The following is an 18,250-nucleotide window of genomic DNA, read 5'->3' as shown; positions in this document are numbered from 1 at the left end:
CTCCTTGGACCTTCCTGACCCTTCAGCTTGCCAGGTGCAAGGGAGCAGGCCTCCTAGCCTGTCTGCACCCCCACGGCCACGTCCGTGAGCTAAGGATCGGCGGCAGCTCTGACCTCGGAGGACCGCCCGGGAAGATACAGCGGGAAGCTGAGCACGGGCAAGTGCTCAGAATCAGAGGTTAGTGTCTTACCCGGCAGCTGCAAAGGCACACCCCACACGTCCAGGTCAGGAGCCCAGGGAAGCTGGAGGCAGGACCTCGGCCAGGTTCCCCCACATGCCAGGCTCAGAGGACACAGTTGCTCTCCAGGTGTCTGGAAAGACACCCCTGCCCCTTCCTTCTCCAGCCCACGAAACAAAGCCAAGGCGGAGCCTTCCTGCCCTTCCGTGATGAGCTCTGGGGTTAGGAAGCAATCTCCCTGGAGAGGACAGACTAGAACTTGAACTGACTCTTACTAAAGTACAAATGACTGATAGCAGATTGGTTACCAAGAGAAAGCAGTTACGAGGAGGCTGGCCTGGGGGCCCCTGGAGCAGGTCCCTGCGTCAGTCTGCAGTCAGGGGGCACCTCCCAAAGGGGGGGGGATGCAGAATTGCCCACCACCAGGGGGCAGCAGAGCACTAGGGATCAATTTATAGATCTAAACCCAGGGGTCCGAAAGAATACTCCGGAAATGGCAAACCTCCCCCATCTAGGCAGCCCGCCTTCCACCTCCCAGATGCCCGTGTGTCTCATCAGCGTACCCCATAGCACGCCGGGCGGGGGACCAGAAAGGTCTGAAGCACCTCCCTTGTGATTCAAGGAAGCTTCCTGCGGACCAGCCCAGGACCAAAGACCTTCTCAAGGTGGGAAGCGCTTTCTTTGCAGACATACATCGATAGGGCCTTGGGGAAGAAAAGGAAGAACGCGGCGGGACGCAGGGCGCTACAGGGGTTGGTCTGAGCAGGGGAGCCCGTGGCGGGCCTGAGGGGAGTCCGCGACGGTCACACAAGCACTGGGACTCAGCCCAAACAATTTCCAGGAGAAGGAGGGAGACCGCGGCCGCAGGGTTCCGGTTCTCCACGATGAGCACGGCCAAAAAGGAGTAAAAAGGAGACACGGAGGCTTTTCCGGGGGCTAGAACGAACAGAGACCACCCTTCGGGAGGCATCAGAAAGCGACGGTTCAAATCCCTGCTCTGCGCTTGCAGGCTGGGCCGCGCTGCGGGGTGACTCAACCTCTCTGATTCATCTGTTCCTGCCCCTGAGCAGTGAGGCCAACAACAGTGCCCACTGCCAGATAAGCCGGCTGTGAGGATAAACTAAGATAATTTCCGGGACCCCCGGCTCTGAGCCGACACGTAACAGGTGTCCATGAATGTTCTTCATAAACACGTCGTGTATGTTGGAAACACCCATGTTTTCCCAGTCCGGCTGTTCCCAAGGTGAAATGGATTTCCCGTACGACCCAGGCATTCTGTGTGTAAGGAGACATCCACCTAAGTCCCCACGGAAACCTGCCTCGAGATGCCCCCAGCAGCCAGAAGGAGACTCTCCTGCTGGAAGCTTGCCAGGGCCGTGGGTCACAAAGCCCAGGCCTCCCTTTATACGGAGAGTCTGGAATGCGCAAATCCACAGATACCGAAAGCAGATTCATGGCTGCAGGGGGCCGGGCGAGGGGTCGGGACATTGAAAGGGACGGCTCAGGGTACAGGGTGACGACAGGGTCGAGAGCAGACTGTATCCATAGCTTCACTCTGAATATGCCCCCGACAATCGAGTCGTACTCTAAACAGCTGAACGTGTCGTGTGCGATTTAAATCTCACAAGAGCTGTAAAAACAAAACAAAACAAGAAACAAAACCACCACGTTTTCCCCATGAGATGTCCAAAACTATTTTTGTTCGTAAGTGGGGTTGGGAGGTAGGTAAGCTTGGACATTGTAATTTCCCCCCAACTGACTGCTAAGCAAAGAGGGTTCGCAAAGGGACTTTAGCTCCGTTTTGTCTCCAAGGGAGCAGGGCGCTGTCATGGGCCCCTCCCTCAAGATCAGGCCCCCTGTAACAGCATTGCAAAGCAACCCCTCGAATTGTGCGAATTGTGCATTGTTTGGAAAGGCTGCAGGCTGTCTGTTTGCATTCTGTCTGTAAACACTCTGCAGACCAAGGTGGGTTAAGCCCCTAGGATCGTTATAGTCTCGGGGTTAACTTATCAGAAAAATTCCAGCATTCCCTGCCCAGGGAGGCACGTCCAGATCCACAGCTGTTCGCGAAGGCATCCCTCCAGGAAGGCCTGCGTAGACCTTATCTCCAGAAGGAAATGTCCCCACCCTGCTCCAAATGTTTGTCCAGAAGGAGAGGGCTGCAGGCCAGAGGGAACATCTCCAGGGAAAGGAGGGGCTCCTGGCACGGGGGCTGAAGGGCGCTTTGTCCCCTGCCTTGTCTGTTGCTCAGAGCCCCCTCTGGCTTCCCATCACCCTCCCATGGCCTTCAGGCTGGGGGGTGGGGTGCCCTCAGGTCCTGCAGCTTGCCCTCTATCTGCCTGTGCAGACTCTCCTGAGCCCTGATGCTTTTCCTCTCACCACAGACCCCTGGGCCTTTGCACGGGCTGGTATGGGAAGGCTCCACCAGGTCCTGGCTGCATGCCCTTGGGCAAGTTACTCCCTCCAGGGCCTTGGTCCCCACTGTAGGCTGAGGGGCCTCTGTAGGCTGCTTGTGAGGAACCCATCAGGTGAAGCCAGCCCAGGTGGACTCTGAGGCTCAGGGCCGAGCCAGTACTCTGACCCACTCCCACCTACAAGGTGGCTTCTCCGGGCTCAGCCTGCTGACCACCCACTCTCTTCCAGCTGCAGCTTCCCTCCTGCCTTACCCAAGGAACCTTCCAGAATGTCCAGGTGCACTGGGGCTCCTGTAGGATAGTCTGGTGGCCTGTTTCCTCTTTAGTCACAGTGACCACCCCTGGAGGGGCAGGCTCTCTGGGAAGGCGTTCCATGGAGTCAGTCTCCAGAATTCTCTATCTGCCATCATCTTTCTGCGTCTTCACTGGTCCCTGGGGGCAAGAAACAGGCTATTGGTCCATGTGGACAGCTGAGAAAGTGAGCCTCAGGGGACTGGGCTCAAGGCCTGCCTCCTCCTCCCCAGCCTCCTTGGGGGGATGGGGTAGTGAGAGAGGTTTTGGGAGGTCTGGGGGAGTCACCGAGAGTGAGCCACTGTGAACGGCTGAGCCCATCCTACGGGAGGACGGAAGCGTGTGTCACGCACTGGTACAGTGGCAGACGGGTCGCTCTCAAAGCTCCCAGTTGGCTGCAGGGAAGGTCTGTTTCTTCGAGCTGGGGAGCAGCTTGGGGAGCCCCAGCATCCTCAGGATGTATCTGGTCACATATCGCTCTCCCTAGCTGATGGTGGGGAAAGCCAAGTCTGTGCTTGGTGGATCCAGAAAGGGCCTGGTCCAAGTCTATGCTCGGCCCCCACGCAGTTTCTGGGTCACATTTGCTGGGCATTGGAATGTGGACATCTTTGGGGGTCATTAGTTCACTTTCCATGTACTCTACCCACGTGGTCTATACCTAAGAAAGTGGTTGGAATATCACTCACATCACTTCAAGTTTAGGGTTTGAACATAAATTTTCTTCCTATAGTTGCCACCAATATCCATCCCTTCCTTCCTTAGATGGTAGAATGTCTCCGCTTCACTGAGCCTAAGACCACCTCATCTGCTGCAAGGGATGACCCCATGGCTGTGTCTGGCCCTCGGAGTGAGGCAAGGTGGTTCGCGATACTGCTGGGTGGTGCCTTTAAAAAGAATGAGCATGGCTCCCTTTGCCTTTTCCTCCTTCCCACTTTCAGGGATGTAGACACGATGGTAGGGTCTGCAGCAACCACTTTGGATCCAGAGACAAAAAACCAAGTGCTGGGGCGCCTGGGTGGCTCACTGGGTGAAAGCCTCTGCCTTCGGCTCAGGTCGTGATCCCGGAGTCCTGGGATCAAGCCCTGCATTGGGCTCTCTGCTTGGCAGGGAGCCTGCTTCCCCCTCTCTCTCTGTCTGCCTCTCTGCCTACTTGTGATCTCTGTCTGTGAAATAAATAAAATCTTAAAAAAACAAAAAAAAAACAAAAAACAAGTGTTGAAGCTAGCAGAGCTGCCCTCCTAGCCCTGGACCGCCCCCCCCCCCACCTCTGGACAGTGAGAGAACTACTACCTTGTTTAAGGAATTAGGGGCCTCTTTGTCACAACAGACAACACCGTGGGTATGCAATACCTTCAGACCCATGGACCTATGTATCTGAGAAACTGCCTTGACCCTCACATTGCTAGTGACCCCAAGGGCCTCTACCTCCTCTGTCTACACCTCACCACTGCTGAGCCTGTGGAAACTATGGGCAAGATCATCAAACCTTCCTCACTCCGGCAGAGTGGGGATGTTGCCGAATGTTCGTCACATGTTCAAAGCCTTGGCCACAGGCCATTGGCATCACCTGGGAGCCTGTTAGACATGCTCACACCTTCCGCATCCACCGCCGCGCTCCAGGAGACTCTCACCTGGGACGTCTAATCTCAGCTCTTCGGGGCTGTGTGGACAGGCTGCCTCTGAGTCCTCTAGGGCTGTCCTTGGGGCTCCTCTGAGGGAAATGGGAAGCAGTTGGGTCTAGGTTTCCCACCCCTGCTTTAAAAAAGTCAACAGCACATTTTTTGTTTCATTTGACGAGGTTCTGCATGGGTTAATTTGCTCAAGTGGAGGAATTGGGAAGTCCTGGTCCTGGGCTGGGTCCCCTCCAGAGACCACGGCAGGGATTGCTGGAGGCTCCAGGGCACAAGGGGGCAGAGAGACCACTGCAGCGGAGTCCGGAATCCCGGGGCTCTCTCGGGCCTCACTGGACTGTTCTTCCATTTCCTGTGGAGGAGGCCATCTCCATGGGTGGAAAGGCCTGGAATCTCATCTCCAGATGCATTTGAGATTCTTATTTCTATTAATGTTGTTTTTAGATCATTTTCATTCATTTGTTTAGTCGATAAATGTTTATTGTGTGTTAGACATCATGCATTGGGAATAAGACACTGTTCATACCCAACAAACTTCTCTCATGGAGGTTACGTTTTCCCACATGTGTGTCCAGGAAAGAGACTTCAAGTCAAAGGGAACAGCCAGTGCAAAGGCCCTGAGGCCAGAGGAGCCAGGAGAGTGTGTGGAGCAGGTGGCTGGCCAGAGTGCTGTGGCTCGGGAATGAGGGGAGGCAGCAGGAAGGATGCACAGGGGTGGGGCAGTCATGGGTATATGGGGCGGTTAGACTGCTGGAGCAGACCCGCTGGATACCTTCCCTCCGTCCGTGGCCCCTCTGAACTCCCCATGGCAGCTTCCTACTTGCGGTGCATGGTAGGGACTTCTGAGACATTCTGTGGCTGTAGGAGCAAGTTCACTGTGCATCAGGGGGCCCGGAAGAGCCAGAGAGTCGGGTGACCAATTTGTGCCAGTTGGCCCAGACATCCCTGTCTCTAACACTCAAAGTCCCGGAGCCCAGGAAATGTCTGGGTCCCAGGTGGACTGGGAGGGTTGGTCACCCTTCGGAGGAGTTACTGTCCCAGGAGCAGCCCTCCAGCAAGGAAGGACAAGCTTGGGTGTATGCATCCCTGTCCCCTGGGGTCCCCAGCAGGATGCGCACCCAGGAGGCCTCATCCCTCTGCCCTGCCCCCTTTCCGCTTTCCCTCACTTGGGCTTCCTGGGAACACACACCCATGAACCACGCAGCCTGAGGCCTGAAGCAGAGGGGCTGGTGCATACAGGAGGGAGGCTAAGCCACCTGTGTGAGTTGCCCCTGTCTTATGGGGAAGGGTCTGGGAATCGGGGGGTGTCCTTGTCCTGAGTCCCCTCTCTGCCTGTGCTAAGTCTGGCCTTGAGTCAGGACACACATTTCAACTAAGAACCTGGGTGCCTCCCCAGACACCGAGGTCATCCCAGCTGCCCTGCCATCTCGGCCTCCCCCACAGCCCTTCATCAGCCCCTTCCCAACAGGAGGCAGCCAAGGTCTTGGCCAAGTGTGAGTGTTCTTTGCCCTCAGGCAGCAGCAGGGTCACTGCCAGGAACCCCCGGGCTGAGATGCAGCTCCTGCGACCGTCAGGCTCTGTGAGGCCCAGTCAGCATCTCCGTGCTGACTCTGGCCTGTGTGCTCAGCTGTGGCTTGGTTTGGAGCCCGGGAGCTGACACTGGCCTGCTGACCCGGCCTGCCCCCGCGCCCTCTCTCCTTCACTTGGCTCAGCTAGTGCTGACCTCGAATTCCTTTCCTGGCCTCCGGCCCCGGAATCTCTAGTCCTCTTGCCATGGGGTACCCAGATGGCTGATGGCCTGCCCCTTCCTCGTGCTCTGACCTGCGGGGGCCTTGACGGAGCCCACACACTTGGGCCAGCGGGACCCTCTCAAGCCAGCTGGGTGGCTGCTCTGAACGAAGACCAGGGGACATCCTCGCGTCACCTCCCACGGGATGGCAGCCACTGGAGCACAGCTCCGCCACACGGAACGTGCATGTATCCTCTGGACACGTGTCTGGTGGCCAGCGGCCCCGCGCCCCGGCAGCCCCTTCCCCATGCTCACGGCAACACCCACGCCTTCCGACCGCCGCAGGCCGGGTCCGAGGTGCTGGTGGCCACAAGGAAACCCGGCCTTTCCTCTCTAATGACCGCTCTGGAAACCCCTTATCCCCAACACCTGAATCACATCCTGCCTTAATACCAGCTCATGGAAAGTTCTCTTGTTCTCCAGCCGGCTTCACAGACTTGGCCAAATCGAGATCTTTTTCCCCCTGTCATAGCGAAGCAAGAGTGATTGTGAGGTCTGCAAACTGCTTTCTTCGAAAGGAGGCCCCCACTTCCTTTCAGATAAAAAGGTTTTTTCAGATTCAAAGACAACTTTGCCTTTAGTGGACCATTTGTGCCAGAGCCGGCGGACCCCTACGCCTTCCTAGAGCCTCCCTTGTTCTGTAATATGTCACTTCTGTGTCGGAGACTGGAAATCAGGTGTTGCCCGGGTCCCTCTGGGGCCCTTGCGGTCGGAGCTGAGGTATTAAAGCGCTGTGAGGAGTCCTTTGTGGTTCAGAATGTTTCCGTTTTATAAGAGTCATAACTGCAACCATTTTTAAGTGTTTGCAAAGTGCCCTGCCTAGTCTCTGTGACGCTCTCCCCGCGAGGTGCCCTAGCGGCCATCCCCATTTTATGGGTCAGGAAACAGAGGTTCGGAAAGCCCAAGTAATTTGCCCAGAGGTGCACAGCGGGACTCAGACCTGGCCCATCAAAGAGGGCCAGAGAGGCCCCGGTGACTCATTCTGGAATGTCTTAAGATGGATTTTGGAATCAGCATTTATTTTACTCTTCGTCTTCTTGTGGGTTTTGTTTTTCCAAATCAAAACCAGTTGCTGTTTTTTCTGATTCAGTTGGGTCCTAGGAGGACCTCCCCAAAGCAGGAGGAGATGTCTTTCCAGAATAAATGGAAACCGTTTACACAACAGTTGTCAAATGCGTTAGCAGGAAATAAATCATATAGAATAACGCTTGAAAAGCTGAAATAAATCTGTGTGGGCAGCTGGTTTAACCCCCAAATTGGTTCCAGCCTTAAAAAAAAAAAGAAAAAGAAAAAAAGAAACAAAACAAAAGCACACTTTCCCCCTCTTTTTCTTGTTGATTTCAGCTGATTTTTTTTTCTTACACATATTTTCCAGGCCTGGCTGTCCGTGATGTGTTGTCGGTGAGTCAAACCATCCCGCTTATCTGAATGTTACTAAGGGGCACCCTGGTTCCTGTGTGTCTTCGTTCAGACACAAGGACAGAGGTAGCCAGGAGGGGTGTCCCCATGGGAAGGGTTCCCAGAGGGGTCGCAGGTTGCCGCGCCTGCTGAGCTCCACCAAACCCCTTCCTGTCGGGGGTCCCGACCCGGCCCTCCAGGGGATCTGCATTGTGACGTGTGCCCCGCGTTGGACCCACTGATCCCCGCAAAGGAAGCCGGGGCGGACAGGATGTTCCGCTACGGCTCCTGGAGCACAGAGAGGACCTGAGGCTCCCATCTAGGTTCGCTCATCCGAGGGACGGCTCTTGGGAACGATGTCGGGTTCACAGCACCCTGGCCCGGCCGTGCCCACCCCAGGGCAAACGTCTGCTGGGCTGAGGGCTGAAGGAGCAGCTCAGAGACGGGATAATAGCCCCCGACCACCTTCACCGTCGCCTCGGCGTGGACAAGTCACTTCTGCCCGTTTCCACATCATTTTCCCTCAACACATCACAAATAACGTCGAAGAAAAGTTGGGAACTGCCATGCCTGTGTCTCCGAGTGCACAGATAGTAGAATGAACCCTCGGAGTCCAGACAAGCCCTTTCTCTGGGGCTCCCGGGGGTCATCCACTCGTGTAGCAAACCCTTCTTTGAGCTTCTACGGCGTAGGAGGCACAGACCCAGAGGGACGGCTGGACGGGAGCCAGCCGCGCCCCTGCCCTCCCCGGGGCTGACAGCTGGGAGACACCCCGTGTGACAAAATATGGAAGCAGGGGCTCCGAGGGCTCACGGTGGGCTGTGACCCAGTTAAGGAAGCTGGGGACTGTGTCCCCTGAGAGCTGGCGGGGGTGGGGTAGTGGGGTGAAGGGGGCTGGGCTGGCGTTTGTGACAAAGGAACAGCCCAGGGAAGGCCCTGCAGTGGGACAGGACTTGGGGCATATTAGGGTCCGGAGGCAGTAGAGAGTCTGGTGAGATGGCGTGATGTGAGTCCTCGTGCCCCATGTGAAGGTTCCAGAACACCCTGTCCATCCTGCTTTTTTCCGGCCAAATCTGGGACAGGATCCAAGTGGGATCTGCCTCTCAGCTGTCCCTCTGGCCATCAGATGTGAGTCCCTCAGGTGCCCTGGGCCATCCGCTTGGCCCCGGTCCCGAGTTAGCCGAGGGCCGCCTGCGTGGAGATTGGGAAATCGGGTAAGGTATTCCAGATGTCCAAGGCAAATCCAGGCCTGGCTTCTAAGAAAAACACTTTGTTGGGCTCTCTGAGGTTTACAAACAGCGGGATAAGGTTCCCTTCCTCTCCCTCATGAGATCTGCGCGTGAGGAAGCCAGAGGCCTGCCATCCCCGTGGCTCCTGGGGCGGGCGGGGGGGGACAAGGGGGCCCTTCCCGGCCGGCGATGCTGGCCTCTGAGGACACAGGCATTGTTCCGAAGGCTGCTGCTGCTCACGCCTGTCCGTCCTGCACCCTTTGCCTCCCGGGGCCCTCCTGTAGGGACCAGCTGCCTTTGGGGTCCTGTGGGATTTGGCCAGTGGGAGACACAAGCAGGAGCTGGGGGAGATACGCGGGTATTTGTTCCCCCAATTTCCTCCCTGTGGGTCTTGGGGGCTGGCCAACTGCAGGTCTGGGCATGGCGCACAGACTTCCCAGCCCCTTTCTCCGGCCCCGCGCTGCCCACCTGAGCACGGACGGCTCCCGGACCCTCCCTCAGTCATCCTGATGTGGGCGTGCCCGCGGGAGCCGCTCCGCCCAGCCGCTGTACCGGGAAGCGGCTTTCCCTCTACCAGACCCAGGGAAGCCCTTTCCATGACCCCCTGCCTCCAGCCCAGATCCCGGGCAAGAGAGAGAGCCCGCCGCTCTCGGGCCGGGAGCTGTTCCTGCAGCCGAGGCTTGGCTCTAAGTTCCCAAACCCCGTGGCCATGTTAAGAGGGGACCCTTCTAAAATGTATTTCTGGAAGGGACGGTTGTAGGTTGTAAGAAACTAAGCATGAAATTGAGCAAAGCGTGTGCGATTTGAAATTGTGCAGATGCGACCTGCCCCAACCCATCCCTGAATGGAACCGTCTCTCCCCCTAGTAAAATGGGGGGAGACATCGTGATGCTGACGGGTGATGGGGAAGGAGGGTCTGATAAATCTTGGCCAGCACCTCGGGCGTATCGCAGTGATGTAAAGACAAAGGTTGATAATCGTGGGGGCCGTGTGCTCAGTGCCCAGCGCATCGCACACATTTCCACTGCGCTACCCGCCAGGGCTCGCTGTCACCCCATTCCACAGAAGGACTAGTCGAGGCACAGAGAGATCGGGCGGCTGGACCCCCAGTTAAACAGCTAGAGGGTGGCACAGCTAGTCTTGACTCCAGGTCCCCCAACCCTGAGCCCAAGTTTGTAACCCTGTGGTGATCCCCCAAAACCTGCCACAGGGATTCCCTGGGGCCGTTCGGTCACCTGCTTAAACAGAGACTCGGGTTCACCTGATCATGACTATTGCCTTAGGGAGGCTCGTGCCCTCCCAGGGTCGGTGTTGATTAAAATATTGCCCACCCTGATCCCCAAAGGTCTCTCTGAGACTTGGGTATCCTCCGTAGCATTTCTGCTCCCCGTTCAGGGCGTAAGGGTTCCATTCCGCGCCCAAGTGCCCGGAGCCCAGCCCCCAGCGAGAACGAGCCAGGAAAACCCCACAAACTTGAGGAAAGTTGTGCTGCCGTTGGACCAGGCACAGAGGATTCCGGGACACGCCTGTGACATGAGCACAGCCCCCTGCTGCCTACGAGACCCCCCGGCCCCACGTGGCGCCTCCCCACACAGTCACATTCACCCGTCTGCCGCCAGGCTCAGCGGAGGCGCCGGCCGCTCCGACATCGGGGCTCAGCCCCCGGGATGTGGTGGGGAAGGCTGGTTTCAGATGACAAGACACAGCGCCTGTTTCCCCAGATAGATGAGGAGCGTGCCCTCCTGCTGACTCACTTAGTGGCAGATGCTCCCAAGAGCAGCCCTGGGGGGAGTCGCTCCCAGCACCACAAACCCAACGCAGAAACAGCTCGTTGCTCTTCTTCTAGAAGCTTCCAGAGGCCCCCGATGATCCTCACCGTCCCCGCCCTCCCCCGCTGCCCCCTCCTCTGGAAGCTAGGGCACCTCTGTCCTCTCTTTGTCCATATCTCTCTGCACACCCCTGTCCCTTCCTAGCCCCCCTCTGCCCGCATGCTCCCGAAAGACTGCCCAGCTCCAGCCCGTCTCCCAGAGTTCAGGCTTGCCCAGAGTGGGACTTTGTTGTTGTTGTTGTTTTTTAAATAATTAACCGAGGGAACTCACATAACATGTAATTAACTCTTTGAAGTGAGCCATCTGGAGGCGATCGTGCACTCACGATGTTGTACAGCTGTGAGCTCCGCCTCTGTCAACAGGCGTCCGTCACCCCCAAGTCAGCCCCCGTACGATGACACGATTGCTTTTATCCGCTCTCCCCCAGGCCCCGTCTCTGGGTTTATCTGTTCCGGACATCTCCTGCCCATGGAATCACGCCGTGTGACCGCTTGTGTCTGGCGTCTTTCACGCGGGGCGTCAGGTTCAAGGTTGGCCCCTGTTGCTCCTGTATCAGCGCCTCCGTCTTGTTTATGACAAAATGAAGTTCACCATCGACCAGACCATGCGCCGTTCACCCGTCATCGGCTGGCGGGACCCTGGGGCGGTTTCCGACTTTTGCTCTTGGGAAATCCACGTACAAGCCCTTGTTCCGGTCCCTGCTTTCATAATTCTGGGCACATCCCTAGGAGGGGGGTGGCAGGGTCGTAAGGTGACGCTGTGTGTAACTTTCTGAGAAGCCCCTGTATGTCTGTACGATCTTTGACCTCCGTCCTTGAGAGGCAGAGGCTCATTCCCCTCCCTTCCATGTGGACCTGCTCACTAAGTCACTAAGTCACCTGCTCACATCTAACCAGTAGAACGTGGTGGAGGTGATGCTGGCCCACCTCCCAGGCTGATTCCTGGGAAGGAGCCCCCTCTGCCTGCCTCCCCATCCCTTGGGTCACTTGCTCTGGGGGGAGCCGGCTGCCACGCCGCGAGGACACTCAGGCGGCCCGTGGAGAGCCCTCGCGGAGGGAGACCAACATGGCGCCCACGAGTGGCTCCTCTCTCTGCCATCCTTCAGGCCTGCACCTTGGCCCTAGGAAACCCCAAGCCAGAACTATCCCACTGAGCCGTTCCCAAATGCCTGGTCCACAAAACGGCGAGAATGTTCCCACGTTGGTGCTGGGGTGGTTTGTTACGCAGCAGTGGCTGGCTAAGACACCCCAGCCATAGAATGGGTGAAACATGCGCACCACCTAGATGGCAACAGAAGGAAAGAATAAGTGAGTAACTGAAGGGAAGAGAAAACTCTCTCCGGAAAGAAAAGGTGTCTCCCTGACAACCATTTATCTGCCGGGTCGTGTATCTGCCAACAAAGGAATGCGTTAGGAACGAGGCGATGAGGTCCCTCACAAGAGACGATGTTTGGAGTAACAGGGCATTTATAATCTCAACGTCCCCCGCCCCCCAATTATTTATAATTTACAAAGGGGAAATGGTAACTTTTCAGTGGACAAAACCGGCAGACACAAGCCTAATCAAGTGGTCAGAACTAACACCAGCAGTTCCCCAGCCCCCACTCCACGCCAGCCCCCGCCACCCCCGGCAGCTGGGGCCCTCATGCGGCTCTGCAGCGGGACCCAGCCACCCCCCGCCCCGCCCCGGACAGAGAGAAAACACCAGCTGTGGAACGGGGAACACGGGCCCCTGGGCATGTGGCCGTTCTTTATAGAAGGTTCGTCTGGGCTCGAAGCTGGCCCTGCTCCAGAATGGAATATGAGTCGTCTGTTCGTCACTTCTGTATCTCTGTTGACATTTGGGGCAAGCGTGCTCGCTCACAGATCGAGCTCCGTCCGTCTGTCATCGCAGAAGGAAAAGACAAGCAACGTATCTTGGGCCTAAAGGATTGTGATTTTCTGTTCGTGAGGGGGACATGTTCTGTTCGCTTACAGTTTTGCAGGGAACTTAAGAATTGATTTTGAGGAATCTCTTATTTCCTAAAACAAATTAACTTTTATTTATTTATTTATTTTTAAAAACACAACATCACCTGTATTAGACCAAACCAACATCATGTCTTCAGAGGAGACGTGCTCAGGGGATGGGAACATTCCTTCTTCGGGATTCCTGCCCCGAACGCAGAACCAGGGTCTGGGTGTGAGACAAACCCAAACTGTGATGCTCTACAAAATAACGGGCTCATGCGCTTCAGAACTGTCGCCATGAAGACCAAGAAAAGAAGAAAAGGCCGAGTTGTCCACGCACGAGGGAAGGACAGTCAGGAGACCCGGCAGGTGAATACGGGGTCCTGGGCTGCATTCTAGAAACAGCAGACACAGCCACAGGAGACGAACAGGACGGGGTGAGATGGGAATACGAGCCACGTGAAATGGGTTAGATACGAGGGTGTCCGCGGGGATGTCCCGACTTCGATCCGGTTAAGGAAGAGAATGTCCTCGTTCTCGGGAGCTGCCCACGAAGTGTTTCTGTCACCATTTTGTCAGCGCACGGTGGACACCCAGAAAGCTCTCCGCGTTCAACGCACACAACTCGATGTGTTTGGAGATTAGGCTACACCCATGAAGCCAGGCCCGTGGTCTATGCCGTGAACATCCGCATCACCTCCAAAGCTTCCTTCCTTCCTTCCTTCAGTGATGACCACGTTTGACACGGGAGCCACACTCCTAGCAACAGCTCCCCATTTTTGCCGACAGCTCTGTGCCGTGCGGTGGGCCCACGGGAGGGCCCCATCTTACGGACCTGACGCTACGTGCCCTTCGACGACCCCCTCTGCTCCTACGGGTCTGACTGTTGGCGTCCCGGATGTGGTCACCTGCGGCGTTTGTCCTTCTTTGTTTGGCTTGTTTCTGAGCATCACGTCCTCCGGGTTCAGCCACGTGGCAGCAAACGGCAGGCCCTGCCTCCTCCTTTCTTTGGGCTCTGAAATCGTCTGTGACACGTGTTTGCACACTTTCTTTTTGGGGGACACATCTGTGACATGTGTTTGCACACTTTCTTTTTGGGGGACACGTCTCTGGCTTCTGTCACACCGCAGTGTGCACAGGTGGCCGCGTCTGGGGCTGTGACTTACGGTCACGTGGCTCAGGGAGGGGACAAGCCTCCACAGACGCCCAGAGCAACACATGGGTGTGAAGCAAATGGAACAAAACCCAAACAGCGGGTGAGTCTGCGTGAAGGGCTCCCGGGAGGTCCATGGTACTGTTCTTGCAAATTTTCTGTGAGCTTGAAATTACACCCAGTTTAAAGGTTCCCAATTAAAAGAAAAAAATATTCAGTGTGGGCCAAAGCAAGCAAGCTGTTTGGGCCAGGCGAACCCACAGGCTGCCAGGTTTCAAGATGGGGACTGGCCTGTAACCAAGGCGAGGACAGACCCGTCTCAGCTTCCTCACCCAAGTCCCCAGAACAGAGAACAACGTCCCAGTTCGGAACTTGTCTTTGGGTCAGAGAGGTAGTCCCAGAAGCAAGTGGGACAAAGAGAAGGTTCTGGGACAGTCCAGGGAAGGAGCTGGATGAACGGAGCCTTCTTGCTGGTCCTCAAACATGCCAGACACAGTGCCGCCCCAGGACCTTTGCATCTGCTGTGCCCTCTCCTGTGGGATGCCTTTCCCCAGAGACCTCACTTCCTCCCCACCCTCTGTGAGACCTTCCTTCCCCGGGCTACCCCAGCCAAGAGCCCCTCACCCCTCACCCCTCACTGGCAAAGTGAATCTCCTTTCCTTACTTTTGCCTCCCAGAGTGCACTTCGAAATTTACTTTTGAATTTATTTTCTTTTAGAAAGGGAGAGGGAGATAGAGAATCTCAAGCAGTCTCCAAGCCCAGTGCAGAGCCCGATGCGGGGCTCGATCTCTCAACCCCGAGATCACGACCTGTGAGCCAAAATCAAGGGTCGGACGCTTCACCGACGGAGCTACCCAGGAGCCCCTTGGAACTTATTTTTATTTATTTATTTTCTTGTCTTTCTCCCACTAAAATGTAAATTCCACCGAGACAGGATTTTTTGTTCTTTCCATTGGCTGCTGAATCCCCAGTGCCCAGCAGAGTATCTGGGACCTCGTAGGCATTTAGTAAATATTGGGCAGAATCAAAAGAACAGGAAGAGAGGGAGGGGAGGGGAGGAGGCATAATCACACATCTCCCCTTCTCCCCGGCCAGAAAGCCTCTTCAGCCTCATTTGAGGGCCACCAAGCCCCCCCCCCCCCCCCGCAGCTTCCTACTGCCACGTAGGCGAGCTGGTCTCCAGTTTGGGTCAGCCCACGCTCAGTGCGAGGCTGTTGGCCGGGGAAAGACCTGGTCTCTCTCCAAGGACGGAGTCTTCTCCTGAACGCTGATGGACATTTCCACTTAAAAAGAGATTGTCCGGCCCGAAGAAGCCCATTGTGCACTTCCTGTCTACACTGCCTGCTCGGCTGGGGCCCGCGCCCGGCCAGCTCTGGCCTTGCACACTCTCCGAGCGTTTCAGTGACCCTCTGCTCTGGTCCCGTTTTGGCCGCCCACCTCTCACTAACAAGAGGCAGAGTGGGGGTCCCAGCCGCCGGGCTGATCCTCCGTGGGACGGGCGGAGCTGGGCTCCGTGGATGGGCCGAGCCAGAGGCTGGCACTTCGTCTTGATCAGACCTTAATCCTCCCTCATCTTGGTCAGAAAGGAATGTGGTTGGTGTGACACTGTGGACGGGCCCAGGAACCAGCCAGAAAGAAGGCACACACCTTCCATCTGGGGGCCGGGTGTGGATTAATCCGAACAGCTCACAGACGACCCCAGCCTGCTCCCGGCCGCATGAGGTCCCTGGCCGGCCTCGCAGGCCACGCCTCCAGGTCATCACACATTTTATAAAAGGGGAAACTGAGGCTCGCACAGCTCCTGCCTGACCCTAATGGAGGCCACCAGGTAATCCCCTCTCTCTTCTCCTTCCTTATTCCTTTAGGGATCTTCCCTCCAGTGGTGGAGGTCCCTGTTTTCTCTTTGTCCCCAAGGACATGGGGCCAGTGGCTGTCCTTACAGGTGTCCGAGCATCAGGACCAAAGCCTTAAACCATCTTCACCGGATCATGGCTCGCAAGACCTGCCTTCAGGGACGTGGAACCGGGCGGAGCTGGGGACAAACGCACAGGGCTCAGGCCGCGGCACCCGCGTGCTGACCACCGCCTGTGGGACGGTGATGTAAAACGTGCAAACCCATTCCGAGACCTCTCTGATGGCAGGAAGCGTGGCCTCTCGTGCCCCGGGGGATGGGAAGGCTGCGCGCTCAGCCTGGAGGGCTGCTCGCCCGCATGGGGCCGGATCTGACCAGGCCTCTCCCTGCAGACGCGACCCCGCGCCGGCCCGGGCCAGCGGGAGTGGCGGGAATGAAGGTCGGGGTTGAAAGAAACAGAATTTACCACGTTTGGTCTCAATGGGCGAACCGAGGCTCTCTCGCACTTTGAAAAAGGGAAGAGGCATTTAAATGAGGGGACGTGAAAGGGGGTCCCCTCCCCATTAAATGTCCTGGGCCGTGAGTGAAGAGGGTGAGGGGAAGTCAGCCCAGCCAAGCCCAAGCCAAGGGCACGTGTTTCTCGTGGTCCAGGGACCACATTTCTGGTGTGGACATGTGGACGTGGCCCACACCACTCTCCTCGCCATTCCAGAGCCGCCGCGTGGCTCCAGAGCCCCACGGACGGAGCCTGCTCGGGCCTGAGGACTCTCCTCTGTGCCCAGCTTCTGTTTTTGGGAGCACAGGCTATTGCCTGTCTGGAGCCTTTGGTTTTGGGATTCTGGGCCCCATCTCCCTAGTCAGGGGCAGGCAGCACTGGGTAAAATCAAGAACATCTGACGGGATTGCCACACGTGGGGCAGGCATGTCCCCCTCGGCCAAGGCCACTGCTCGCTCAGGCCGGATTCGAGTCCCCGCTGCCCCTCCTGCCGGGTGCTTTCATTCAGTGCAGAAACTTCACAGCTACAGCGCGGGAGAGGGGGCCCTGGTCACCAGATGTTTGGAACCTGTGTTCCTTAAACTCTAACCAAGTTCCTAACGCACGTGCCGAGCGCCAGGCCATGCACAGCAGGTCACACGCGATGGCCAGACACGCCCTTGCAGGCTTCGCCGGATTAGTAATGCCTGTTTGGAGAGCTGGGATCTGTTTGTCATGTCTGCCGTGGCCCCGGGAGGGGTCCGGGGAGCATGGTGTGTGAGCAACCGTCACTGGTTCTGTTTCTCAGCTTGTCCCAGTGGGCACCCGGGCAGGAGGTGTCGACGGCCCTTGCTTTCAAGGGCAGGTTCACAGGCAGGAACAGAACAATGAATGATCGGCTCCAGCCCAGGGTCATGGTTCACGTGTGGCTGGAGAGTGTTTGGAGGCATTTGTTCATGTGGAATTTTTCTCACTGGGTCACCGCCCCCCGCCCACCATCCAGATAGCAGCATGGCTGACCCCACTGCCTGGGGAAGGTGCTTGGAAGCCACGTGGGGGGGAGGCCGCTGGCCTTCCTGGCCTGGCTTCCCAGTGTCCCAACCCCATGGGGTAGGCAGAGCCGAAGCAGAGTCACGGGCTGGCAGGAAAGAACCAGCATGACTCCGGCAGCAAAGAGATTCAGACGCCACCTCAGGGCCACCAAGCTGTTCCCGTCGTCCTTCAGCACTCAGCTCCTGCTGGGCCCCATGGCTCTCATGCCAAAGAAATGACCCTCTAACTGTGAAATTTCAGGCCAGATGGGAAAAGGAATAAAAGGTCATCTCTGAGCCATTAAATTACTCTATTAATTTAAATTCATGTATTTTATTAAATGAGTAAATACAAGTTCGGTTGGTATGTTGTGAAATTAACATAAAAGTTATATGTTCATGTAAATCTACTATTGGTTTATTAATTACTACTCAACGAACTGCTGCCTGACTGCCATCCAGCATTCCTAGATCCGGCCCTGGGCCATCTCGGTGCAGCCCGCCGACCGGCTGTCCTGCAGTGGGGCTCGAGACGGGTCCCCGTCCAGACCGGCTTCTAACCAGTAAACCCTGACACCTGGCGGCTGAACACACTGAGGGTTGCTCCTTGCTTATTGTCTGGGCCCACGACAGGTGAGCAGAGGTGGGCTCCTCACCGACACCAGGGATGCCAGGAGAGGAGCCGCCGTCCCCTGACCGTCGTGACACCGTGCGGGAGGAGCGTCCTGGCCGCGAGATGCTGGGCAGCGGCGGATCTCTGCTGCTCGCAGCTCGTCTCTGACAAGGAGTCCTCCCAGGGGCCCAGGAAGGTAGGAATCCAGAAGTATTTGGTGGCTAGCACCCACGTCCACCACAGGCAGCCTTCCAGCAGGGGTCAAGGCCATGCTGGCATCATGTGGGCGGGGGCGTCTGCCATGAACGAGGCTCGCAGACAGTCTAGCTGGGGAGAAGAGGTCACAGAAGCCCTGCAGCCACAGGAGGTATCGTCTCTCCCAGGAACGGCAAGACGGCCCTTGTTGCCTGAGCAGAG

Source organism: Mustela lutreola, chromosome 16 (assembly GCF_030435805.1).
Source record: "Mustela lutreola isolate mMusLut2 chromosome 16, mMusLut2.pri, whole genome shotgun sequence".
In the NCBI taxonomy this organism is placed as follows: domain Eukaryota; kingdom Metazoa; phylum Chordata; class Mammalia; order Carnivora; family Mustelidae; genus Mustela; species Mustela lutreola.
This window is presented reverse-complemented; position numbering follows the sequence as displayed.